At 42.0% G+C, this 27550-nt stretch overlaps 1 protein-coding gene across 1 annotated transcript in view; it reads left to right on the forward strand.

The window, feature by feature from the left end:
- Nucleotides 1-5589: 5589 nt before the first annotated feature.
- The window catches only part of LOC126162901 (solute carrier organic anion transporter family member 74D-like), a 209376-nt gene continuing 187415 nt past the window's right edge, over nt 5590-27550 (forward strand). The window contains exon 1 of the mRNA XM_049919713.1: nt 5590-5723. The gene's annotated coding sequence lies outside the window, so the exon portion shown is untranslated. The remainder of the gene's footprint in view (nt 5724-27550) is intronic.

Raw genomic sequence — 27550 nt, forward strand, 5'->3', positions numbered from 1 at the left:
GACTTCTGCAGAACTTAGCTTTTGGAGGACGATAACTACGACACTTCCACAGAGATTATCTTACAGCAAGACGCACATTTAGCGCTACAGGACACGTATTTGAGTGATTAATTTTGTACTAAAAACATTTATTTTCAAAGATATTTGAAGTACAATGATACAAAGGTTTTCTGTAATACATTTCATTCCATTCTTGTAATCTGTAACACCTGAGGGTATAATTACATTAATCCTCAGGGGGGTACACGCATGCTTTGTGTACCATGTGTGTGGCAAGCACAAGGATCCCTAGCTAATATGGTATTTGCTTATACAACTTTACACATCGGTACCATATTTCTCTAATACATAAATTACACACCTATCTGATCATTTAACTGAGAGATAAACATTTCTTTACTACATCAGTGACACATGTTTACGCAATTACACAGTTGGATAACTTCACACTTATGAAACTGTATTTTGTCTGTACTTTGTGAACTGTTCATATTTTTTTGGAACCATTGTGATACTATGAGAGCTTTGAATCATGTATCTGGTATGAGATCATGATTTTTAAAGTACGTTTGAGGTAGATGACACTATTGAAATGAGCAGAGAATTTTCTTTAGGTTTTGAAATTATTGCAGAAAGCTACGACGTTTTTGAGATTTGACTGAGGTGTTTTGATGTTATTATTACGACGACGATGTGTATTATGCTGTTGAGGTATGTTTATGATCAATAAGATGATGCTACCGTATATGAGGAATTTGATTAGGCTACGTATTTCTTATGATGAAATATTGAAGAAGTATCGACGAATATGAATATGTATAAAAAGGTAAGGAATAAGGAGTAGTGGTTAGGGACTCTGATTTATGAAAAGGATGTTGGAAACCAAGAAACGTACTTTAAGAGTTATGAAATGTATGTAATGTGTGAATGTATCACAATGCCGACGAACATTTTTTGGGCACTGTCATATCAATAGGATTTTGTTTCTACAGATTTGTAACCCAAATTCTTGACCTGTGAAATATTTTTATATGAGACTGTCACTGTAGCAAACTGATGTCGTAAATATTTCGGTAAGAAAGCCAAGTGACCTTGACGTAATGCGTCTTGAGCGGCCAGCTGTGCGTCGCCTGGAAAAAAGCCATTAGTGCCTTTCGGAAGCACAGGTAGAAAAAAAAAGGGAGGCTATTCTCCTCGCTATTGACATTTCCTTGTTGATAGCATACTGTGGAGCTCGTAATTTATGATATTTACTGAAATGCCTAATGAAATGATGAGAAACATTTCACGGCTATTGTCTTGCTAATTGAGAAAAATGCCGTATGGCTTGCTTTATGTATTTATTTACACATTTTGTTTAATATCAAGTTTCTAGCTGCACTGCAGCATTGGTTAAAATAAAATTTAATATATGTACTAATATAGTTATTTTATCCCTACAGATCCAGTCAATAAGAAATTTATGATCTACTTCCAAGAAAACGAGGGCACATAAATAGACATTTCCCTTCACAGGAATTGCATAAATAATTTCTTTACGATTTGGTAACTTATCTGCTAGTGTACGTTCTCGTGATGCATCACTCTAGTGTTAAGATGTGACATAGGTATTAGACATGGCCATTTTAGTGTAATATTTTTTCTGCTTGAGCTATGTCATGTTTAGGTATAAGTTGCTGCTGCCAATTTGAATTTTTTTGTCCTTGATGTTTGTGTTAATTGTTTTATGCTGCTGCATTGCCTCGTCCCTTAGTTTAGCATCTGAGCTCAGTAGTTTTAAGTTAGCTTAAGAGGGGGTAGACTATATAAGAAACTAACTATGATGAATTGGAAGAAATGCATTGAGGAGATGTAAGAAAATGGTTTGGCCAAAAAAAAGGTAGTGTACAGTGGAGAAAAACTATTTTGAAAGAGGATGTGAACAGAATACAGAAAGCAGGCTTAGATAGTACTTTTGGGAATAATGATGAACAAATGGAGATCTCCATGCAAAATACTGCAGTAAAACAAACCCTGTCCTTTCCTTTTGTGTGTTCCCTCTATATGTCTGTGTACCCATGTGTATTTGTGTTTTTCCTGTCTTTGTGTGTTTAGCTGATGAGAGCTATGTTGTAGAATTTTTCTAATAATATGTTATTTACCTTGTAAATATGCTTAGACATTATTTATTCTGTTTTGTTTTAATGCTCATGTGTAAAGTTGATGTTTCAAAAGTCATTCTGATCTTTTATGTATGAACTCATGTCATAATTCCTGTAACACTGATGTATATGTTATTTCGATTCTTTTGTAAAGCTTGTACTATAAATTTTATCTGTATTGTTATGTTCTTTAATGATGTATTTTGTACCTTTGTTATTGTATTTTTATGTTATAAAATTGTAATTGACACCAGTTTATCAAATTACGTAACTTGTAAGCATTCATTTCACTGCACACATTTCTGTTGGTCATAGTATATGCACAGTATGTGAAAAAAAAGGGACTGTTAGTGTTTGCACATGTGTTGATAATTCAGCAAGGGACTGGATAACAGCATTGCTGGTTCTAAGGACAATTCCAAAAACTTTGTGAGTGCACAAGTGGTGGTTTATGGACTTGCTATATTCTCCGCAAGACTCTTCGATGGTGAATGTGCACCTGCACAGTCGCAACAGATGGCTGCTGGCCGTCTCTACAAGGACTACAGTGGGTCTACACCTTTGCTGACTCACCAGTAACATTATTTCTACAAGAACTGCAGTGGGTTTGCACCTCTGGTGGCCCACCAATACCATACTCTCTACCGGGACTACAGTGGGTCTGCTCTGTGATGACCTACCTACCAATCCTCTTCAAAACGTCGAATGACTCTGCTGTGGGTTTGCTCTGTTGTGGCCCATTACCTGTCAGCATGTCAAGAGTCAGCACTGTCTTTCAGTTGGAAGGACAACACTACTTCTTCAAGACTGCATGGAAATCCACTACTTCTGTGTGCATTGTCTTTTACTGCTCATACTTTGAAAAAAAAAGAAACCACTGAAATTTTACTGTGATGAACAATCTGGACTGTCTTTATGGACTTTGAGAAAATTTTAGCTTTTGACCAACATTGTATAAATAAGTGTGTGCATTTGATATCTTTGTTATTGTAATTATGAAAATTTTTTTCAAATCATTATTGGCCACTGCCCAAAAATATTTTGTAAAATTTTTTGTTGGGAGCATGGAGGCTATGTAAGTAGGCTGTTTATGTTTTCTCTATGTAAGTAGGCTGTTTATGTTTTCTTTATGTAAGTAGGCTGTTTAGATTCTTATATTGGTAACGCCGCCGCCACGTAGCGCTCTCTGTATGAAAATCACTGGCTGTGCTGTGTGCAGTCTGTGGCTAGTTTGCATTGTTGTCTGCCATTGTAGTGTTGGGCAGCGACAGCTGGATGTGAACAGCACGTAGCGTTGTGCAGTTAGAGGTGAGCCGCCAGCAGTGGTGGATGTGAGGAGAGAGATGGCGGAGTTTTGTAATTTGTCATGAACTGCTATATATATTATGACTGTTAAGGTAAATACATTGTTTGTTCTCTATTAACATCTTTCAATTGCTAACTATCCCTATCAGTAGTTAGTGCCTTCCGTAGTTTGAATCTGTTATTTAGCTGGCAGTAGTGGCGCTCGCTGTATTGCAGTAGTTCGAGTAACGGAGATTTTTGGTGAGGTAAGTGATTTGTGAAAAGTATAGATTAATGTTAGTCAGGGCCATTCTTTTGCAGGGATTTTTGAAAGTCAGATTGCGTTGCGCTAAAAATATTGTGAGTCAGTTTAAGCACAGTCATGTATAATTTGTTCTAAGGGAACGTTTCACATAGTTCGCGTGCGGTTGAAGCGGTACTGAATAGTATATTTCATGATAGTCGTCGAAGCACCATGCCATGGCCCGCACGTTCACCGGATCTGACGTCCCAGGATTTCTTTCTGTGGGGGAAGTTGAAGGATATTTGCTATCGTGTTCCACCGACAACACCTGACAACATGCGTCAGCGCATTGTCAATGCATATGTGAACATTACGGAAGGCGAACCACTCGCTGTTGAGAGGAATACACGTATTGCCAAATGCATTGAGGTTGACGGACATAATTTTGAGCATTTATTGCATAAATGTGGTATTTACAGGTAATCACGTTGTAACAGCATGCGTTCTCAGAAATGGTTAGTTCACAAAGGTACATGTATAACATTGGAACAACCGAAATAAAATGTTCAAACGTACCTACGTTCTATATTTTAATTTAAAAATCCTGCCTGTTACCAACTGTTCGTCTAAAATTGTGAGCCATGTGTTTGTTACTATTACAGCGCCATTTATCATAAAGCGGAAAAAAGTGGTCCAACTAAAACATTCATATTTCTTTACGTACTACACGAATACGTAATAAAAAATGGGGGTTTCTATTTTAAAAAACGCAGTTGATATCCGTTTGACCTATGGCAGCGCCATCTAGCGGGCCAACCATAGCGCCATCTGGTTTCCCCTAGACAAGTTTCGTTCTTTGTAGTTTTTTTGTTTGACGCTTATTTCGTGAGATATTTGGCCCAGTCACAATCAAAGAATCACCCTGTATAATTGTTTAAAATATATTTTATGACAATATTTTGTCATTTATGATGAGCACACCAACCTTTATTTATAATTAATGTAAATGATCTGTGTTTACCGCAATATTTATGACATTTCTTTACTTATTTTTTTCAGCCATTGGAAAAGCAGACAATAGTGGAACATTATGGGAGTCAAGTGGAGCCTTGGACTTTTCAAGTGAAGAATTCAAGGGAGTGATTTGGGATACTTCTACACGAGTTTCGGAAAGAGGCAGACCTGACTGTGTTAACAAATGGTATTCAATCGCTGAGTTGTTTCATTCTGGGCGGTGAATGGTCGCTACCATACTTTAACCTTGAAGGGACTTTATATTTCGAGAGGTCTAAATGTGCTCGAGAGTAGGACGCTAAGTTTCCTGCTGGTATTATGCAACTGAGAAAAGACGGAGTATGGGTTACTATTCTGAATAACAGTAACAACACGCAGCACTCGATAATAATTCAAATTTTCATAGAAATTACAAAAGCTAAAAAGTCAAGCATGGTGAGGTGTTTTTGACTTTTTAAATGTCGTAATTTTTATGACAGTTTGGGCAATTATTCATTTAAGCAGCGAATTTCGAATGAAGTGGGAAGTCTGTCCTTGAGTCTGTCATATGTGACACAGTAGCTGTGTAGCCTCACTGCCGCCGTATAGGCAGTATATTCATTTGCTAAAACAAACGGCTTATCCTCCAAAATTTTTACTGCCGCCATCGACTCGGATGAAATCCAGATACGTAGACGGTACAGATGAGGCTCTGAGGCACAAACGATGCGAAACTCGTCATCGACAGAGATGGGCCCCTGCGATTTCAGGCGAACTCGGGGTTCGACAGACGCGCGTCGCCGGACCCGCGCCGGCGCCGGCTGGTGTCGAGCTGCGCGGCGGCTATCGGCAATGGGCCACTTATTTACTTAAGGCCGGAGCCGTGGCCAGGCGCCGCCGCGTGGCCGCCGGCCAGTGCCCCGCTGGACTCCGCGTCGGCCGCCGAGCTGCTCCGACAACGCCTACTCGACGCGGACACAACCTCCCGCGGCGCCACAGCAGTGCAGCTCCCCAGCCAGCCAGTGCCGTGGCGCGCTGCAGTGCGACGCACGAACCGTCAGGTGAGGCGACGCCAACTGCCGCGTGTGGCACAGTACGTGACACTGAATGACCGAATAGTCGCACACATTATACAGTGAAGTGCCAAAGAAACTCGCACGCCTGCCTGTGTACGACTCCCGCGATCTCGCAGAAGTGCCGCAACACGACTTGGATGGGAACAATTAATGTCTGAAGTAGTGCTGGAGGGAACTGACACCATGAATCCTGTAGGGCTGTCCATAAATCCGCAAGAGTACGAGGGGGTGGAGATCTCTGTGCACAGCACGTTGATGGGCTGTTCATGTCTGGGGAGTCTGGTGACCAGCGAAAGTATTTAAACTCAGAAGAGTGTTCCTGGAGCCGCTCTGTGGCAATTCTGGACGTGTGGGGTGTCGCATTGTCATGCTGGAATTGCCCAAGTCCGTCGGGATGCACAATGGACATGAAGGGAGGCAGGTGACCAGACAGTATGCTTACGTACGTGTCAACTCTCAAACTCGTATCTAGACGTATCAGGGGTCCCATATCAGTCCAGCTGCCCCACACCATTACCGAGCCTCCACCAGATTGAACAGTCCCGTGCTGACATGCAGGGTCCATGTATTCATGAGGTTGTCTCCATACCCATACACGTCCATCCGCTCGATACACTTCGAAACGAGACTCGTCCGACCAGGCAACATGTTTCCACTCATCAACGGTCCAATGTCGGTGTTGACCGGCCCAGACGAGGCGTAAAGCGTTGTGTTGTGCAGTCGTCAAGGTTACACGAGTGGGCCTTCGGCTCCGAAAGCCAATATCGATGATATTTCGGCGAATGTTTCGCACGCTGACACTTGTTGATAGTCCGCAGCTCGTGGTCGTGCGGTAGCGTTCTCGCTTCCCGCGCCCGGGTTCCCGGGTTCGATTCCCGGCGGGGTCAGGGATTTTCTCTGCCTCGTGATGACTGGGTGTTGTGTGATGTCCTTAGGTTAGTTAGGTTTAAGTAGTTCTAAGTTCTAGGGGACCGATGACCATCGAAGTTAAGTCCCATAGTGCTCAGAGCCATTTGAACACTTGTTGATAACCCAACATTGAAATCTGCAGCAATTTGCGGAAGGATTGCACTTCTGTCACGTTGAGCGATTTTTTTCAGTCGTCGTTGATGCCGTTGCCAGGATCTTTTTCCGGCCCCAGCGATGTCGGAGATTTGATGTAGAGGATTCCTGATATTCATGACACACTCGTGAAATGGTCGTACGGGGAAAGCCCCACTTTATCGCTACCTCGGAGATTCTGTGACCCATCGCTCGTGCGTCGACCATAACTCTAGGTTCAAACTCACTTAAATCTTGATAATGGACGTTGCCGACCTCAGTGCCGTATTCTCCCTGTTTAAATATCTCTGTGTTTGAATACGCATGGCTGTACCAATTTCTTTGGCACTTCAGTGTATATGGGGTGATTCAGCTGCCCCCACATATGGCTTTGATGCAACCCACAACGCCTTCAAATACCAATTGCAAATTTTCGTACTTGCTCGCTCGCTATGCACCAACTATTAGTCCTAAAGGAAAAATGAAAGGGATCTTTTGTAGGAAATTTAACGTAGTTAAATTTTGTAATGGGACACGTTTACCCTAGAGGCAACAATTTCACGAATTAAAAAAATTTAGGGTTTTTTGTCTGCCCGTCTGTACGTCCTTCTCTCCAACTTAAGACCCCTTTTTCCCACTTAAGGGTGAAGGTATCAAGTGAAAGTTATGTCAAATGCTAAGGTCCCTTAGCTGTATGAATAATTTTATGCTTCCAAGTCAAGAAATACGTCGATGGCTGGGTGTTGTGTGCTGTCCTTAGGTTAGTTAGGTTTAAGTAGTTCTAAGTTCTAGGGGATTGATGACCATAGATGTTAAGTCCCATAGTGCTCAGAGCCATATGAACCAAGAAATACGTCCATGTATGTCACACACTGCGATGCTCACAAACTCACCCATTAAAACATATAGACGAACAATCTACATACATGTTGTCCTCGTGGTCCAGCGGAAATAGAGAGCTCGCGGGATAGAATCTCGGTCGGATAACGGATTTTCCAGTCTTCTTTATAACCAGGCTTCATCTCTGAACGGTGCGAGTAGTCGCCTGAAACATCACGTGCTTAGATTCCAAGTTAAGCTGTAGGTCCGCTTTTCTAGGAAGGCTTGCACCAGGGGACTGAGACAAAAAAATGGCTTTGAGCACTATGGGACTTAACTTCTAAGGTCATCAGTCCCCTAAAACTTAGAACTACTTAAACCTAACTAACCTAAGGACATCACACACATCCATGCCCGAGGCAGGATTCGAACCTGCGACCGTAGCGGTCGCGCGGTTCCAGACTGTAGCGCCTTTAACTGCTTGGCCACCCCGGCCGGCATTCCAGAGACAGTTTATCTTTATTATGCCAGAGACATTGCTCATGTGTGTGAGAGGGTCGAAAGCAGTCTTTTTGCTGTGCGTGTCTGCTTCTCAGCATCTCTACCGTATGGTGCGTAGCAATCTACCCTTTTCATAATTTGTCGTTATTACATTCTGGATTTTCCATTGTTTGATTTTATTATTATTATATGTATACCTAATTAAATTTGTACGGAACCTTCAGAGCGCGAGTACTACTCGCAGCCGGCCGGAGTGGCCGAGCGGTTCTAGGCGCTACATGGATGTGTGTGATGTCCTTAGGTTAGTTAGGTTTAGGTAGTTCTAAGTTCTAGGGGACTGATGACCACAGCTGTTAAGTCCCATAGTGCTCAGAGCCATTTGAACCATTTTTACTACTCGCATTTGTCAGATTTTTTTTTATTAACCTGACACGTTCCACATCATTACGAAGTGTCGTATTCATTATCTATGGAACAAGTACTAATCTAATCTAATCTTAGGTAGTGTTGTCAGGTCCAGAAATAGAAAAGCCGGACTCGGCGTTATATTTAAGCGAATATTTTGCCATTAAAGCTGGTTTGCTCAGTTTAAACAGAAACAGAAACAGTTCGATATTGTTAGCAGTTATTAATAATCGTTACGGTGAGTTTTTTCAAGATAAACATTAAAGGTTGCATGAAACGTGCTAGGCAGCACGAAAAAGAAAGATCTTTCTGCTTTCTGGGTAATGTTCGATAGCTTTGTACAATGCTCTTTAGACAGATAAGTGCCGAAAAATGTCGTGAGGGATGAAAATGACCCATCGGCGTTTGACAGCCATGTTAGAAAGCTGCTACGAAAGCAAAAAAGGCTTCACTGCAAATTTAAAACATTTAATTTATAATTTGTGGTAAGTTCCTATGGGACCAAATTACTGAGGTCATAGGTCTCTGGGCTTAGACACTACTTAATATAACTTAAACTAACTTAAGCTAAGGACACCAAACACACCCATCCCCAAGGGAGGACTTGAACCTCCGACGGGGGAAGCCGCACGAACCGTGACAAGGCGCCTCTTACCGCGCGGCAGGCAAATTTAAGCGTAGCCAAAGCCTCACAACCACACAAAAAGCGAAACAAAGCCATAATTAATGTAAGGAGAGCCATCCGTGAAGCGTTCAGCGAATTCGAAAGTAAAATTCCGTCCACGAACTTTATGGAAAATACTAAGAAGTTTTGGTCTGATCTTAAATTAATAAACGGATAGAAGCCATTTGTCCAGACACTTCACCATAGTGACACTGAAACGGAGGACGACACGGAGAAGGCCGAAATACTAAACGTCTTATTCCAAAGCTGTTTCACACAAGAAGATCGCGGTTTATTATCTCCCTTAAGTCGTTGCAACAACGAAAAAATGGTTGATGTCAGAATCAGTTACCATGGGATGGAAAAGCAACTGAAATCCATCAACCGGGGTAAGGCCACTGGAACTGACAGGATACCAATACAGTTTCACATAGAATATGCGAAAGAACTGGCCCTCATCTAGCAGCAGCGAAGTTATCCTGATGATTTGAAAAAGAACAGGTCATTCCCGTTTTGAAGAAAGGCCGTCTAGGAGACGCACGAAATTATAGAGCTATATATCTGACATCAGCCTGTTGTAGTACTTTGAAGAATGTTATATACACTCCTGGAAATTGAAATAAGAACACCGTGAATTCATTGTCCCAGGAAGGGGAAACTTTATTGACACATTCCTGGGGTCAGATACATCACATGATCACACTGACAGAACCACAGGCACATAGACACAGGCAACAGAGCATGCACAATGACGGCACTAGTACAGTGTATATCCACCTTTCGCAGCAATGCAGGCTGCTATTCTCCCATAGAGACGATCGTAGAGATGCTGGATGTAGTCCTGTGGAACGGCTTGCCATGCCATTTCCACCTGGCGCCTCAGTTGGACCAGGGTTCGTGCTGGACGTGCAGACCGCGTGAGACGACGCTTCATCCAGTCCCAAACATGCTCAATGGGGGACAGATCCGGAGATCTTGCTGGCCAGGGTAGTTGACTTACACCTTCTAGAACACGTTGGGTGGCACGGGATACATGCGGACGTGCATTGTCCTGTTGGAACAGCAAGTTCCCTTGCCGGTCTAGGAATGGTAGAACGATGGGTTCGCTGACGGTTTGGATGTACCGTGCACTATTCAGTGTCCCCTCGACGATCACCAATGGTGTACGGCCAGTGTAGGAGATCGCTCCCCACACCATGATGCCGGGTGTTGGCCCTGTGTGCCTCGGTCGTATGCAGTCCTGATTGTGGCGCTCACCTGCACGGCGACAAACACGCATACGACCATCATTGGCACCAAGGCAGAAGCGACTCTCATCGCTGAAGACGACACCTCTCCATTCGTCCCTCCATTCACGCCTGTCGCGACACCACTGGAGGCGGGCTGCACGATGTTGGGGCGTGAGCGGAAGACGGCCTAACGGTGTGCGGGACCGTAGCCCAGCTTCATGGAGACGGTTGCGAATGGTCCTCGCTGATACCCCAGGAGCAACAGTGTCCCTAATTTGCTGGGAAGTGGCGGTGCGGTCCCCTACGGCACTGAGTAGGATCCTACGGTCTTGGCGTGCATCCGTGCGTCGCTGCGGTCCGGTCCCAGGTCGACGGGCACGTGCACCTTCCGCCGACCACTGGCGACAACATCGATGTACTGTGGAGACCTCACGCCCCACGTGTTGAGCAATTCGGCGGTACGTCCACCCGGCCTCCTACATGCCCACTATACGCCCTCGCTCAAAGTCCGTCAACTGCACATACGGTTCACGTCCACGCTGTCGCGGCATGCTACCAGTGTTAAAGACTGCGATGGAGCTCCGTATGCCACGGCAAACTGGCTGACACTGACGGCGGCGGTGCACAAATGCTGCGCAGCTAGCGCCATTCGACGGCCAACATCGCGGTTCCTGGTGTGTCCGCTGTGCCGTGCGTGTGATCATTGCTTGTACAGCCCTCTCGCAGTGTCCGGAGCAAGTATCGTGGGTCTGACACACCGGTGTCAATGTGTTCTTTTTTCCATTTCCAGGAGTGTAGTTGCGTGCTATGACATTTCTGGAGACCGAAAGTTTCCTCTGTAGGAATCAACTTGGATTCCGAAAACAAAGTCTGTGTGAAACCCAGCTCACTCTGTTCATGCACGAGACGCAAAAGGCGGTAGATACATCTGCCCAGGAAGCTGCCGTGATCCTTGAATACTGTAAGGCTTCCGATACAGTTACACACTGCCACCTAACGAATAAAATTAATATTAGAGCAAGTGCGTGACTGGACAGAAGAGTTTATAACAAACAGAAAGAGCTATGTTATTCTCAAAGAAGAGAAATCTTCAGATGTAAAAGTAACTTCGGGCGTACCATAAAGGAGTGTTCTAGGACCATTACTTTTCACAATATGTGTAAATGACATTGCAGGCGACGTCGGAAGTTCCTACAGGCTTTTTGCGAATGATGCTGTTGTGTACAGAGAGGTCACAGCGCTAGAAAATTGCAGTGAAATGCAGGAAGACTTGCAGAAGATCGACGCCTGAGAGTCACAATTGATCCTCACCACAAATGAATGTAACGTACTGTGAATAGACAGAAAGACCCATTCTCGTATGATTACACGATTGTAGACCAGTCACCGGAAGCAGTTACTTCCACCAGATATTTAGGAGTATACCTATCGAGCGATTTAAAGTGCAATGACCACATAAAACTAATCGCAATAAAGGCACATGACAGACTGAGTTTCTCTTCAAGAATCCTCAGGAAATGTTGTCCGTGAACAAACACGTGAACGTGAAAGTGGAAACATCCCCCAGGCTGTGGCTAAGCCATGTCTCCGCAATATCTTTCTTTCAGGAGTGCTAGTTCTGCAAGGTTCGCAGGAGAGCTTCTGTAAAGTTTGGAAGGTAGGAGACGAGGTACTGGCAGAAGTAAAGCTGTGAGTACCGGGCGTGAGTCGTGCTTCGGTAGCTCAGTTGGTAGAGCACTTGCCCGCGAAAGGCAAAGGTCCCGAGTTCGAGTCTCGGTCGGGCACACAGTTTTAATCTGCCAGGAAGTTTCATATCAGCGCACACTCCGCTGCAGAGTGAAAATCTCATTCTGGAAACATCCCCCAGGCTGTGGCTAAGCCATGTCTCCGCAATATCCTTTCTTTCAGGAGTGCTAGTTCTGCTAGGTTCGCAGGAGAGCTTCTGTAAAGTTTGGAAGGTAGGAGACGAGGTACTGGCAGAAGTAAAGCTGTGAGTACCGGGCGTGAGTCGTGCTTCGGTAGCTCAGTTGGTAGAGCACTTGCCCGCGAAAGGCAAAGGTCCCGAGTTCGAGTCTCGGTCGGGCACACAGTTTTAATCTGCCAGGAAGTTTCATATCAGCGCACACTCCGCTGCAGAGTGAAAATCTCATTCTGGAAACATCTCCCAGGCTGTGGCTAAGCCATGTCTCCGCAATATCCTTTCTTTCAGGAGTGCTACTTCTGCTAGGTTCGCAGGAGAGCTTCTGTAAAGTTTGGAAGGTAGGAGACGAGGTACTGGCAGAAGTAAAGCTGTGAGTACCGGGCGTGAGTCGTGCTTCGGTAGCTCAGTTGGTAGAGCACTTGCCCGCGAAAGGCAAAGGTCCCGAGTTCGAGTCTCGGTCGGGCACACAGTTTTAATCTGCCAGGAAGTTTCATATCAGCGCACACTCCGCTGCAGAGTGAAAATCTCATTCTGGAAACAAAGGAGGTAGATTTTGGTAGCTTTGTTTGAGCAATACCTGATTATTCGGCATAGGATCCATACCAGAGAGGATTTATAGTGGAAATAGAGAAGGTCCAAGGAAGGGCAGCGCATTCCGTTACAAGTCCATTTAGTAAGCACGAAAGCGTCAAGGACGTGATCGACCATTTCCAGTGGCAGACACTGCAAGAGAGGCGTTCTGCATCACGCTATGGTCTACCTTTAAAATTCCGAGACGCGTGAGTTGCTAGAACAGTCGACAATCATATGGATTCCTCCTAGTTTACCTCACGAAAAGGCTGTCAAGACGAAATTAGAGAGATTCGAGTCCACTCGGACACCTACCGGCATTTGTTCTGTCCGCGAGGCATTCGCAACTGCAACACGAAGGGTGAGGGCGAGGGGGGGGGGGGGGGGGGGGGTTGCGACACTGGTATACAGAGCATCCTCCACCACAAACCGCAAGGTTTCTTTTTTTTTTTTTTAAAAAAAAAGGTAGCAAACTGCATTATAATTGATGTTTGGAAGAACTCGGCTCAAGCTGGTAAAGTTGTTGTTTATTAAAACACGACCGGTTTCGCGACTTTAAAGCGCATCATCAGGTGAACAATGTTAAAAGATCATAGGCATACCCATTCAGAGTAAATTTTGATTAGGATCAATGGGTATGCCTATGATATTTTAACATCGTTAACTGATGATGCGGCTTAAAGTCGCGAAATCGGTCGTGTCTTAATAAACAACAATTTTACCAGCTGCGAGCAGAGTTCTTCCTAACATCACGCCTTTGAAGAGCTGCGGTTGCCCGCAATATAAAATAGTTTGTGCATTATAATTTGGTAGGTACCAAAGAAACTAAGTGCTTATTCTTCCTAGTTGCTATCTTCTTCGTATGATAATCTTACTAGAAAATAAGCTGAAAGCTCTTCGTTAAAGAAAATAAACAATTATCTGTTCTCCTGGGACGAAAAACGGAAAGACGCTCAATAACTTGGCTCATTTCAATTAGACTTATAAAGCAATTGATCTGTAGTTGAGTATTAACACGTCTCAACTGAATCCACTATATGATGAACATTATTTTTCTTGGAAATCATTTCATGGAACTCTCGACGGGATAATTTTAAATTACACCTCAGCAACTACATCATCAGTTTATTGCGTTAACTTGTCCATTGGGCGTTTGTGAAGAAGAACTTCCTTTCGACGTTGGCTTTAAAGCCTCGAATTGCAAGGTAATATTTTGCTAATTATAATAATTTTGAACGAAATTCTTTGTTACGCTCTTGCGTGTCTCAACACGGATAGGATCGCCGTGGGAGCTTCGTGGGGTGGGGGTTTGGCGTAGGCAGATAGGCACATTTTACTTTGCCTAGCTCGCTCTGCTTCTAGCATGGTTCTGACTTTGTGTATAAGACTCGTTCGGCCAACTAAGGAAAACATAGACCACATTTACAAGAATAGCATTGGTTCGTTCAACTATATATGGTCTTATAATATGTCTCCTTGTTCCTCCTTGTACATATTCCTCGCGCTTACATCATTAATTTGGAACAGGTCTTTGTTGTGCGTTCTCTATTGCACCAATAAAAAGAAAAAAAATCAGACAGACTAAATTTTAAGGTATTTGGCCAGACATGACCGTAAAAACCACGAATATGTCGGCTAAAACCCGATACCAGCAGACAACATACGTACAGGACGAAGGCTTGTTGAGACGTTACATCGGGGGATGACTCTATCACCAAAATATTCACTTTCGAAATGAATTATTTCATTAGACGTGCGCAAGTGGCACCATCCTACTGCAATCAACAGTAGTGTTCACTGCCTCGAGAAGCAAAATGAACTGTGTGGTGATGCCTTAGCACACAACGCTGTTCACTGTATTTTCAAAGACATTAGCGTTCATTGTACGACGAGACAATACGGCACACTACACGCCAATTTTCTGAAAGAGCAAGGTGTTTTCATGAAATATATGTAGGTTTCCGGTTGACCAAATTCTTGTGTTTTGACTGTTCAAGTACCAAAAATGGTTCAAATGCCTCTGAGCACTGTGGGACTTAACATCTGAGGTCATCAGTCCCCTAGAACTTAGAACTACTTAAACCTAACTAACCTAAGGACATCACACACATCCAGGCCCGAGGCAGGATTCGAACCAGCGACCGTAGCGGTCACGCGGTTCCGGACTGAAGTGCCTAGAACCGCACGGCCACCCCGGCCAGCTATTCAGCTACCCACTAAGCTAAAATGGCGCCTCATCAGTGAAGAAAACATGGCCCAGTTCTGCAATAATATGAACGTCAATAAATGACCGAAACCGTGTACAGTGCGTTAGACACTATTTCAGGGGCCTTCAATTCCTGCACACTGCGAAAAGAATATGCACGGAATTTCAAATTCTGCATCGCTTTCTGAGCACATGGCAGCCTTCCCAGTTCTCTTCCTGTCTACAACTCATACTTATTAACGGAAACGGGCGATTAATCTCGTTGTTGTTGAATTGTTCGGCACTGTGCCATCTGGATGTTCCCGACGAAACGCGTCTACGACACGTACGTACGAATTACTGGCAAAATAATGTTCAGCCATAAAAACTTGTTGCTATTGTGAAAACGGTATGCAGAGTGAGTTTTTTTTATCTTGAGAGGACAAAATATCTCAAGAACCACGCATTGGATTAAAAATGGAGAAATACGTTTTCAACATTTGTAAAAATACTGTCCCGTGATACCAATGTTAACCGCCCTGCCCCGTCCTCTTGGGATCGGCCGGTAGACAACTTCGAAATCTTCAATATGAATATACCATGTAAAACTTGATTCTACGGGAGGAAATACGTAACTTCTGTGTGTAACACTTCTGTCGTTGAGATAGGCGGCGCTGTAATATACAGATGGCAGAATTGAGTAGCAAAACGGTATTATCTCGAGAAAAAGGGATTGGATTGAAAACATAAAAACAGATACATGTGGCAAACGACTCAATGTTTTGCAGTTTTCTCCTCGTAGCTGTTCGTAAACAGTCATTCATTATTTCACTTGATATTATTGCGTGCATGAAGTCACTTATTTCTTAAATATGTTCCTTCGTAACCTGCCTGTGTTATTAGTTAGAACGCTGGCTATTGCGGTAGAAGAGAAAGTTGCAAGTGTTTACATCATGTAAGATGTCCATGATTAAGGAATTTATTACTAGCGCACTCAAGCAGATGTAACTTCGATGGATTGTCCACGCGCTACCTGCGATATGTAAACTACCATAGAATCGCAGACCAGAGAGCAGTGTCGGCAGCAGTAGGAGTAGTAGCTCGCAGTCGGGCGCTTGGGTCAGGTCGCTCTTATAGAGCAGTTGTATAAGTATGAAATTGCGAGGAGCCGGTTGTGGAGAGCGCTGGCGGTGCCTGAGCGATGTAATAAAAGGCAAAACCAAAAATTACTGTTTATAGCAGCGCACATATGTAATTTGTAGCAACTGATTTTGTACTATTGTTATATCAAAACCCATGTTAATGTTTTTTAACAAAAATCTTTTAATAATAATCTTCCGTATAAAATTTTTTGACAATCATTCACCTGAATTTAAAGATGTTACTAATTTGCCCTATCCATGGTCATCCAGATTACACAAAGAAAAATCAGTTGTTTCTTTTTATACGTGATAAATCTAGCGGCCAGCATTGCACTCGGCTGTGCCAGAAAAATTTCTTATAGGAGCAGATATATACGTGTTATCCGGCGACTTAATTGTAAGAATTTTCAGTTTATTCAGGATGACTTTTTAGGGCCATGACGCAGCATTACTGACGTCCAGATTTGCCAGTTTAGGTTCACAGTTACTTAATTATTGAAAGGTTATATATGAGCCACATTTTTATTGAGAGGTTAGACACATTTTATTCCGAGGTTACGGAAATAAATAAAATGTTGGGAGGTTAAACTTCTATTTTACATGGGACTTGATATAAAAATAGTATAAAAATATGCGCGCAGCTATAAATAGTAATTTTTGGTTTTACCTTATGCTATATCGCTCAGGCACCGAAATCGCTCTCCACGACAGGCCCCTCACAATTCCATACAAGACACAAGTGCCCTCTGTGAGCTATACAACTAGACAATTGCTCTCTAAGAGCGACCTGACCCAACAGACCGACTGCGAGCTACTACTCCTACTGCTGCCGACACTGCACTCTGGTCTGCGATTCTATTGTAGCTTAAATATCGCAGGTAGCGCGTGGGCAACCCATCGAAGTTACATCTGCTTGAGTGCGCTAGCAATAAATTTCTCAGTCATGGACCTCTTACAATGTATGGAAACAGTGGCAGGAATGTCAATAATGCTGTAACCCATTATGCTCCACGTTTTCCAAACAGGGTGCAATCACGCGCTTCTTCTTGTCAGGTTATTTGACAGTTCTCCATCGAGTAAACATTACACTCATGAAAAGGGAAACGTCGACGAACAGTTGCTGAGACACTCATAAAACAGCGATATCAGCACTAGGCAGTTAAGTCGGGAATCGGGAATTAGTCAAACCAATGTGTGCCGAATTTTGAAACATGGAAAACGTCATTCATCAAGAATTTCATGCAGTATTTCCAGAAGCAAGTAAAATTTTGTCAGTGGTTGCTTCATCCTCGCCGGCCGGTGTTGCCGTGCGCTTCTAGCCGCTTCAGTCTGGAACCGCGTGACCGCTACGGTCGCAGGTTCGAATCCTGCCTCGGTCATGGTTGTGTGTGATGTCCTTAGGTTAGTTAGGTTTAAGTACTTCTAAGTTCTAGGGGACTGATGACCACAGATGTTAAGTCCCATAGTGCTCAGAGCCATTTGAACCATTTAGCTTCAGCCTCTACAGAGGACCACAATTTCTTTGTTCTCTGACGAATCGACCTTCACAAACCACGGTACGATTAATCGACACAATAGGCAATATTGAAACGCGGAAAATCAACATTGGTTACACGAAGTAGAACTTCAGCGTCCGTGGAATGTGAATTTTTGGTGTGGAATAACTGGTGAGGTACTCATTACTACGTTCTTTATCGATGACACCTCAAAAGGTTATAAATATCGAATACTCTTGGAGGTCGATTTCCACTGTTGGTTGTAGGCATTATGTTGGACTTGCTACAAACAATGTGGTTTCAACATGATGGTTATCCGGCACATTATTCTGTAGCAGCACGACAAGTGTTAAGTAGCGTGTACTATCGTCGGCGTATCGGAAGAGGTGGTCCAGTGTCCTGGACTGCAAGATCGCTAGATCGTACTTCGTCTATCTTTTGTTTGTGGGGTTACTTGCAGAGTGAAGTTTATAATGAAATGCCAGCTTCGTGAGATAGTATGATTCAGGGCATAACCAATGTATGACGACAGAGTACATCGGAACCACTGCTCAGTTGTGTCAAATCATTCCGTGTGCGGATAAGTAAGTGCCTCGAAGTCGGCGGCGACATTTTTGAGCACTTACTGTGAAGTAATTCTTATAACCAAGCACCTCGTTGATGAGATGTGAGAGAACAATCTCGAGCTTTTTCGCAGTTACTGAACACGTCTTGTTTTCTCTTTTGAGCGAAGGCATTTTTCTCGAGATAACTCAGTTTTCTATTTTGTCATATACAGGTTGTTCAAAAATGAATATCGGGGTTTTAACGCTCTATAATATTTATTATATTAAACTTACAGTTATAAATGGCATGTGAAATGAAAGAGCACCTCAAAAGTTTTACCAAGAACCTTATAAATGTTCAATGTGAGCACCATTTGTCACACGGCTCACATCAAGTCTATAGCCAAGTTCTTCCCAAACATTGATAAGTGTGTCTTCAGTGACTGTAGCAAGATCTGCTTCAATCCGGTTTCTTATTTCAGGGAGGTATACTGGTAGCGTAGGCACGTACAAACGATCCTTGATGAAGGAAAAAATCGCATGGCGTTAGGTCGGTTGAACGTGGAGGCCATGCAAAGCAAGCCCTGTCATTGGGCCCCTTGCGGCCTATACAGCGCTTGGGTACAGTGAAGGTCAACCAATCGTGTACTTCGTTATTATTTAACATTCATAAAGTTCTTTGTAAAACTGTTTGAGTTGCTCTTTCATTTGACATATAATTTATAACTGTAAGTTTATTATAAAGCGTTAAAACCCGATATTCATTTATAAACACTCTTTACTCCTTCCACATTTCAGCTTTATCATCTTTTCTTAGGACTGGTTATTCATCTGAGCTCTTGATATTCAACAGGTGGTTCTCTTTTCTCCAAAGATGTCTTTAATTTTTCTGTAGGAGGCATCTGTCTTACCCCCTAGTGATATATGCTTCTACATCCTTACATTTGTCCTCTAGACATTCCTGGGTAGCCATTCTGCACTTCCTACCGCTCTCATTTTTGAGAAGTTTGTATTCTTTATCGCCTGCTTCATTTACTGCATTTTTATATTCTCTCCTTTCATCAATATTTCTTGTGTTACCCAAGTATTTCTACTAACCCTCCTCTTCTTACCTGCTTGATCCTCGGCAGCCTTCACTATTTCATGTCTCAACGCTACACATTCTTCTTCTACTGTATTTCTTTCCCCTTTTCTTATCAATCGTTCCCTAATGCTCTCCCTGAAACTCTCTACAACCTCTGGTTCTTTCAGTTTATCTAGGTCCCATCTCCTTTAATTCCTACCTTTTTGCAGTTTTTTTCAGTTTTAATCTACAGTTCATAACCAATAAATTGTGGTCAAAGTCCACATCTGCTCTGGAAGTGTCTTACAATTTAAAACCTGGTTCCTAAATCTCTGTCTTACCATTACATAATCAATCTGAAACCTTCTGGTGTCTCCAGGTCTCTTCCACGTATGCAACCTTCTTTCCTTCATGATTCTCAAACTAAGTGTTAACGATGATTAAGTTATGCTCTCTACAGAATTCTACCAGGCGGCCTCCTCTTTCATTTCTTACAGCCAATCCATATTCACCTCCTACTTTTCCTTCTCTTCATTTTCCTACTGTCGAATTCCAGTCTCCCATGAGTATTAAATTTTCGTCTCCCTTAACTATTTGAATAATTTATTGTACCTCATCATAAATTTCTTCAATCTCATCATCATCTGCGGAGTTAGTTGCTCAGGTTGTAGTACTTAAAAATAATGATAATGAATTTCGTGATATGGAACTTTTAGTTTAATTTAAAAATTTACCTTCAATTTTTTATTATTACATACAATTTTTATTATTAGTCGCTGCACGAGATACCAGAAAATTAAAGTTATATGTGAATATGGTAGAAATGTAGTCAAGCATTCATATAGACAACATGAACAATCACATATTCACAAAATTCTCGTGTCTGCTTAATTAGGAAAAATTTTATATAAACAAAATTTTGTTTTTATAATAAGATGATCTGTTTCCCCTATTTCTTAAACTCGATTTTCTTAGAGCTGGGGAACATAAAGAAAAAAAATAAAATGAAAAAATTTAGTTATTTTTATGAACTGAGGAACCAAAGAAACTGGTACAAATGCCAAATGTCGTGTAGGTCCCCCGATAGCACGCAGAAGTGTTACAACACGACGTGGCATAGACTCGACTAATTTATGAAGTAGTGCTGGAGGAAACAGCACCATGAATCCTGCAGGGCTGTCTGTAAATCCGTAAGAGTATGAGCGGGTGGAGAATAGTCTGAACAGGACGTTGCAAGGCATCCCAGATATGCTCAATAACGTTCATGTCTGGGGAGTTTGGTGGCCAGCGGATGTGTTTAAATACAGAAGAGTGTTCGTGGTGCCAATCTGTAGGAATTTTGGACGTGTGGGACGTCGCATTGTCCTGCTCGAATTGCCCAAGTCCGTTGGAATGCACAATGGACATGATTGGATGCAGATAATCAGACAGGATGTTTACGTCATGTCACCTGTCAGAGTATTATCTAGACGCATCGGGGGTCCTATATCATTCCAACTCCACACGCCCCACAGCATTACAGAGCCTCCACCAACTTCAACAGTACCCTGCTGACATGCAAGGTCTATGTCTGTACACATTCAGCCGCTCGATACAATTTGAAACGAGACTCGTCCGACGAGGAACATGTTTCCAGTCATAAACAGTCCAATGTCGGAGTTGACGGGCCCAGGCCAGGCGTGTAATTTTGTGTTGTGCAGTCATCAAGGGTACTCGAGTGGGCCTTCCGCCCCGAAAGCCCATATCGATGATCCTTCGTGAAATGGTTCACACGCTGACACTTGTTAACGGCCCAGCATTGAAATTTGCAGCAATTAGTCGTATGGGAAAATTCCCACTTCATCGCTACATCGGGGGTGGTGTGTCCCATCGCTCGTGGCACCTACTATAACACCAAACTCACCTAGAGATTGATAAACTGACGTTGTAGCAGCAGTAACCGATCTAACAACTGCGCCAGGCACTTGTCTTATGCAGACGTTGCCGACCGCATCGCCGTATTGTGCCTGTTTACATATCTCTTTATTTGAATATGTATTATTATGCCAGTTTCTGCGGCGCTTCAGTATATGTAGATATAAAATAAGTCTGAAGACGGAATCACTTTCAAATCTCCCTCACCAGGGCACGCTCACATGGGAGACAACAAGCTTTGATGTTTGTGCCCTACGGAATACGTTTCACGTGGCGACATTGCTGTTCGTTGCTCATGATGTATCTGCGAAGGCTGCTTCTATACAGATGGTCCACAAACCCTGGAGCACAATAGTGAAGCCTTCTAGTTGCGAATGAACCAGTTTCCCGTAGCCGTTATAGTCGGACGAAAGTGGTATGTCATGGACGGACGATCCGGACAATTCTCGATACATGTGCTGTGTAGCTCTGCCATCACGCACCGTACCGTGAAGCGGGGTATATGAAAGTGTTCCGATCTATAAAATTATTTTGTATCCAAACAGTACTTTTTCTGGGCGTGGGTACTTTGTCAAATGTATATCGTCTCTAAAAGACTGCAACAGTAATAGTGAAAAATTCTATAAACGTACCCACATAAGGCTGCTATAAAACTTTGTAATGTTGTAACTAGTTTCGACTATTTTGCAGTAATGACCACGCGATCATACCATTTTAACTTTTAAAATCTGCCACTACATGACGAAATATTCGAATTTAGTTGTAGCACAATGCAGTATTACAGCAGTTCTTTGCTGGTGTATAGAACAGCATTATTTACGTATTACTGTTGCAACAATATGGTGCTTTCTAGAAATTGTTTGAGGAGGCAGCCTAGGCTATATTAGTGTAAAAATCCCATTGTCAACACCGTTATCATTTGATTAAAGTCACAGAATTATTCAAAATGCACTACCACTGAATATTTGTTTGTACAAATTATTAAAGTTCTTTCCTTTTTCCTTTAGGACTTGAGCATGGGAAGAGAAACTGATTATATATTATATATTTAGGCAAGTAGTTGTTGGGACAATTTTATGTTCAGCGTTTCCCCGAGAGCAATATGCAGGAAGCGAAAGAATATTCATGGCTTCCGGCATTTAAGCCAGTTCTTGGCGTTTTCTAACTAGGTTTCAGCTTTTCTGTAACACTACACCCCCAGCGAAAGCTCCATGTGAATGATCGCGCCTCTTTTTTGTTTTCCGGATGGATGTATGATATTAGTCCGGCCTGAAATAGGCCTCATAGACTTGATCAGTATTCCAAAATTGATCATATTTTGTAAGTAACCACCTATTTACATAAATTGCAGTTTTACACTACCGTACCAATAAACCGAAACCTACCTACCTGTCTACAACTGTTATTGTGTAATCACTACACTTCAAATAAGTACACATCGTAAGTCAACGGTTTTTGAAAAACGTTACTGACTACAGTTATTTGTCAGTACCCCTGTACACGAAAGGTACTCCGTTTCTTCGTTTCGCAGAATGCACAAATTATCATTTCTCTGGAGTCACAGCTAGTAGCTGACCCTTCCATTAATCCGACATTTTGTCACGATCTAACTGTCTATTTCTACAAGTTTCATAGATAGCTGCATCAGCTACAAAATGTCTCAGATTGTAACTAACACTTCCCACGAAATCAGTAATGTACAACCTAAACAATAGTTGTCCTTGTGTCCTTCGTTGAGGTGCATTGGATGGTATTTCCGTGTCTGTGTCTTTTACAGTATACTATTTATCTGACAGGGAATTTTCAGTTTAGCAGAAACATGTGTTAGCAGTTTTCAATGTAGAAGTAAATCTTACTAGATTTTCCTGTATTTTCTTTATTAGCCATCAGTCTGTTCCTGAACAGGAGGCATTAAAAATTTAGAAACACCGAATCCGCTTGGTGAGCTCTATTACAGGTATAACGTTTTGAAGAACAAGCATAGGATTTCCCATGATAGATACGTTTCTACATCCGGTTTTTTTCTATAGAGAAACACGCTGTCTTTTGACTCAGAAGGATTTCAACTACCAATGATTATTGAATCATATAGAATGATAATTCTGTGCATTTGTTTAGCTGCCTAATTTGTAATTATATGTGATCTCTCTTCTTTTCAAATCGCTGAAAACACTTTCTATTGGTGAAATCTGAGATAAACAATGGTAATGATTGCAGCCATTTCAGTGGCAAACGTTGTGTAGCATCTGAAACGGACTTCGTCGATCCATGGAATGTTACTGAGTTTTTGTGATTTCAATCGTTCTTCATCATCGTCCACACTGATCTCAGTAATTTTTGGAGTGGAACTGCAGTTGTATGGTGACAACATTCTTCGGTTTCCTTTATGAAAGAGCATTTGAAAACAAATTCAACGTTTCCCACATTGTTTTGTTGATACCTATTTCGGTACCAGCTTATTCTTGTCTACAAGGATCTGAAGGATTAATTTTTGCCATCGTTAGCCTCAAAGTTTTCTAAAATCTCTTAGAAATTCTTAGACAGTGTGGTCAACTGAAGCCTTCAGCCTTTGACTCTTACGTACTGATGTTGAGGCGCGTGGCGTGTGCCCGCTTATATGGGCGGTAGTTAACTGAAGGTATCGACACAAATTATGCGAGGTGTTTTCGAGGTTTTGGGTAACGTAATGTTAATGAATTTTCTGATTTTCGTTTGTATCTTTTTGTGTTTTTCGCAGTTAATTTGTGGACCCCAACACTCTGCAGGTTTTAGCGACATATTGGTTTCTAATGACTTAGAATATTTTATTGTTAGCCAATTTTTGCTGTTTATTATGACGTTCAGGTTGCGATATTGAAATTAGATGCGTTGCTTGTTGTTGTTGTTATCTTCAGTCCGAAGGCTGGTTTTATGCAGCTCTTCACGCTACTCTATCGTGTGCAGATCTCTTCATCTCCGAATAACTATTGCAACCTATCTTCTTCTGAATCTTCTGAATCTGCATGCTATATTCATCACTTGGTTTCCTTCTACGACTTTTACCCCCGACACTTCCCTCCAGTAATAAACTGGTGATCCCTTGATGCCTCAAATGTGTCTTGTCAACCGATCCCCTCCTCTAGTCATGTTCTGCTACAATCTACTTTTCTCCCTAATTCCATTCAGTACGTCCTCGTTGGTTACGTGATCTACTCGTCTAATCTTCTGCAGTCTTCTGTAGAACCATATTTCAAGAACTTCTGTTCACTCTTGCCTAAACTGTTTATCGTCCATGTTTCACTTTCATACATGTCGACACTACAGAGAAAGACTTCACTGTTTCATTTCTCAAAGCTCCCCATTCTTCTCCTACTGTATTCCTTCCCCCCTGTTCTTGTCAATCTTTGCATAATGCTCTCTCTGAAACACTCAAAAACCTCTGGCTGTCTCAGTTTATCCCCATCTCCGTAATTTCCTACCTTTTTTCTATTTCTTCAGTTTTAATCCACAGTCCGTGACCAATGGATTGTGGTCAGAGTCCACGTCTGCCCCTGGAAATGTCTTATTTAAAATCTGGTTTCGAAATTTCTCTCTTACCAGTACACAATCAATCCGAAACCTTCCGGTGTCTCCAGGGCTCTTCCACGTTGCTCCATTATTTTGATGACGTCACTGTTTGCCGCGTTTCAAATATCTGCACATCTGCGTTTTAAACGAAGTTGTCTCTTGTTCAGCACACTTCGTTTCGGAAGAACCTTCTGGATGTTGTTTGGCTGACGCAACAAACATTAATTTTCAACAAATAGGGAATTGTTTTAATGTGACTTATTTCTTGAGATACTCACCTATGATCTGCTCGAAAAAGTCCTATTTTACCGGGCTAGCATATCCGAATATTTATTCCAGACATTTTGTCTTTATCAGTTAGCGTATAGCACATTTCCTGCAGGACGGGCATAGGGACGCATGTAAGCGCCATAGATGTCTTCTTTGTTCAATTACGTAGTAACATTTTCACGTATGTGAGGTAATGAAATGCGTGCGAACATAAAACAATATCACCACACTCACAAAGACTCAGTCTCGTCTGAAGCCATTCGTTTGGCTCACGTGTGAAGTGTGACAACAGGGTTCTGTTTCTCGCAGAATGCACATATGTTTTCCGTCACTCTTTGACCGAATCGGTACCAACACATACAGAGGACCTCGGCAGAATAGAACAAGTGACCCATGAGTAAACTCTTCAGTTTCGAATTGAAAGCGCGTGGATTATTGCTAAGATTTTTGAATACTTTGGTAATGTATTGAAAATGGATGCAGCAGTATACTGCACGCCTTTCTGCACCAGAGTTAAGGAAGTCCGATCCAAATGCAGGTTCGATTTCTGTCGAGTAGTAACCAAGCGAAAGCTGCTTATTCTTTGGAATAAGCTGATGTTGTTAACAACAAATGACAGTAAAAAACATATATATATATTGAGAAGCCAATGTCAAAATACCCAGGCTAGTGAATAGGGGTTGACAAGAGGCTCTAGAACTTACACCACTTATTTCCTGAACTGCCTGTTTCTGAGCCAAAAATACCCTTTGAGAATGGGAAGAGTTATCCCAAAATATAATACCACATAACGAATAAGCGAATGAAAATAAGAAAAGTAGACTAATTTTCGTGTCGAACGATCACTTACTTCAGATACCGTTCAAATAGTAAAAATGACAGCAATAAGTCTTTGAACAAGATCCTGAACATGGGCTTTCCATGACAGTTTACTATCTATCTGAACACCTAGAAATTCGAACTGTTCAGTTTCACCAATCAATGTCCATTCCGTGTAATTAAAACGTCGAGTTTTGTTGAATTGTGTGTTAGAAACTGTAAAAACTGAGTCTTACAGTGATTTGGCATTAGTTTATTTTCTACAAATCGTGAACTCATGTCATGAACTGCACTATTTGAAACAGAGCCAATGCTGCACACAATATCCTTTATTACCAAGCTAGTGTCATCAGCAAACAGAAATACTATAGAATTACTGTAATACTAGAGGGCATATCATTTATATATAAAAAAAAGGAACAGGAGTGGCCCCAACACTGATCCCTGGGGCAACCCCAATTTGACTGTACCCCACTCAGACCTCACATCACAGCCATTCTCAGCGTATTAATAATGACCTTTTGCTGTCTGTTGCTAAAGTAAGAATTGAACCAATTGTGAGCTACTACCCATATTCGGCAACAGTCCAACTTTTGGAGCAATATTTTGTGATCAACCCAATGAAAAGCCTTAGCTAAATCAAAAAATATGCCATGTGTTCGAAACCTTTTGTTTAACCCATCCAGTACCCCACAGAGAAAAGAAAACAGCATTTTCAGTTGTTAAACGACTTCTAAAACCGAACTGTACGTTTGATAGCAAATTGTGTGATATAAAATGATCAATTATCCTTACATACACAGCCTTTTCAATAACTTTAGCAAACACTGATGACATAGAAATAGGTGTAAAATTGTCTACATTATCCCTTTCCCCTCTTTATAAAGCGGCTTTACTTCTGAGTACTTTAATCGTTCAGGATACTGACCATTCCAAAACAAATATGGCTAAATATGGGGCTAAAATGTGCAGTACAGTGCTTTAATATTCTGCTAGGCACTCCATCATATCCATGAGATTCCTTAGTCTTCAATGATTTAATTATTGACTCAATCTCCCCATTTTCTGTATCACAGAGGAGTATTTCAGATATCAATCTCGGAAAGGTATTAGCCAAGATAGTTATACGATTCCCTGTAGAAACTAAAGTTTTATTTAATTCACCAGCAAGCTAAGAAAATGATTGTTAAATACTGTAAATCTATCTGATTTATCAGTAACAGAAATATTTTTACTACAAACTGACTCTATATCATCGACCTTGTGCTGCTGACCAGACACTTCCTTCACAACTGTATATGGTTTTCGTTGTATCCTGTAAATTAGCTATTCTTTTTGCATATCGCATATTCTTTGCCTTCCTAATAAAAATTTTAAGCACCTTACAGTACTGTTTCTAATGGGCTACTGTAGCTTGATTGTGACTACTTCTAACATTTTGATATAATTCCCACTATGTTCTACATAATATCCTTATCCCACTAGTCAGTCACCCAGGCTGCCTTTTACTGCTAATACCCCATTTATAGCTTTCTAATGGAAAGCAACTCTCAAAGAGCATGAGAAATGCGTTAAGGCAGGCATTGTTTTTGTCATGTATGTTAGCGGCACTATAAATATCCTGCCACTATTATTCCTTGACGAGGTTTAAAAACTCTCTATCGCTGTTGGATTGAGTTTCC

The sequence above is a fragment of the Schistocerca cancellata genome, chromosome 1, assembly GCF_023864275.1.
Source record: "Schistocerca cancellata isolate TAMUIC-IGC-003103 chromosome 1, iqSchCanc2.1, whole genome shotgun sequence".
Taxonomy (NCBI): Eukaryota; Metazoa; Arthropoda; class Insecta; order Orthoptera; family Acrididae; genus Schistocerca; species Schistocerca cancellata.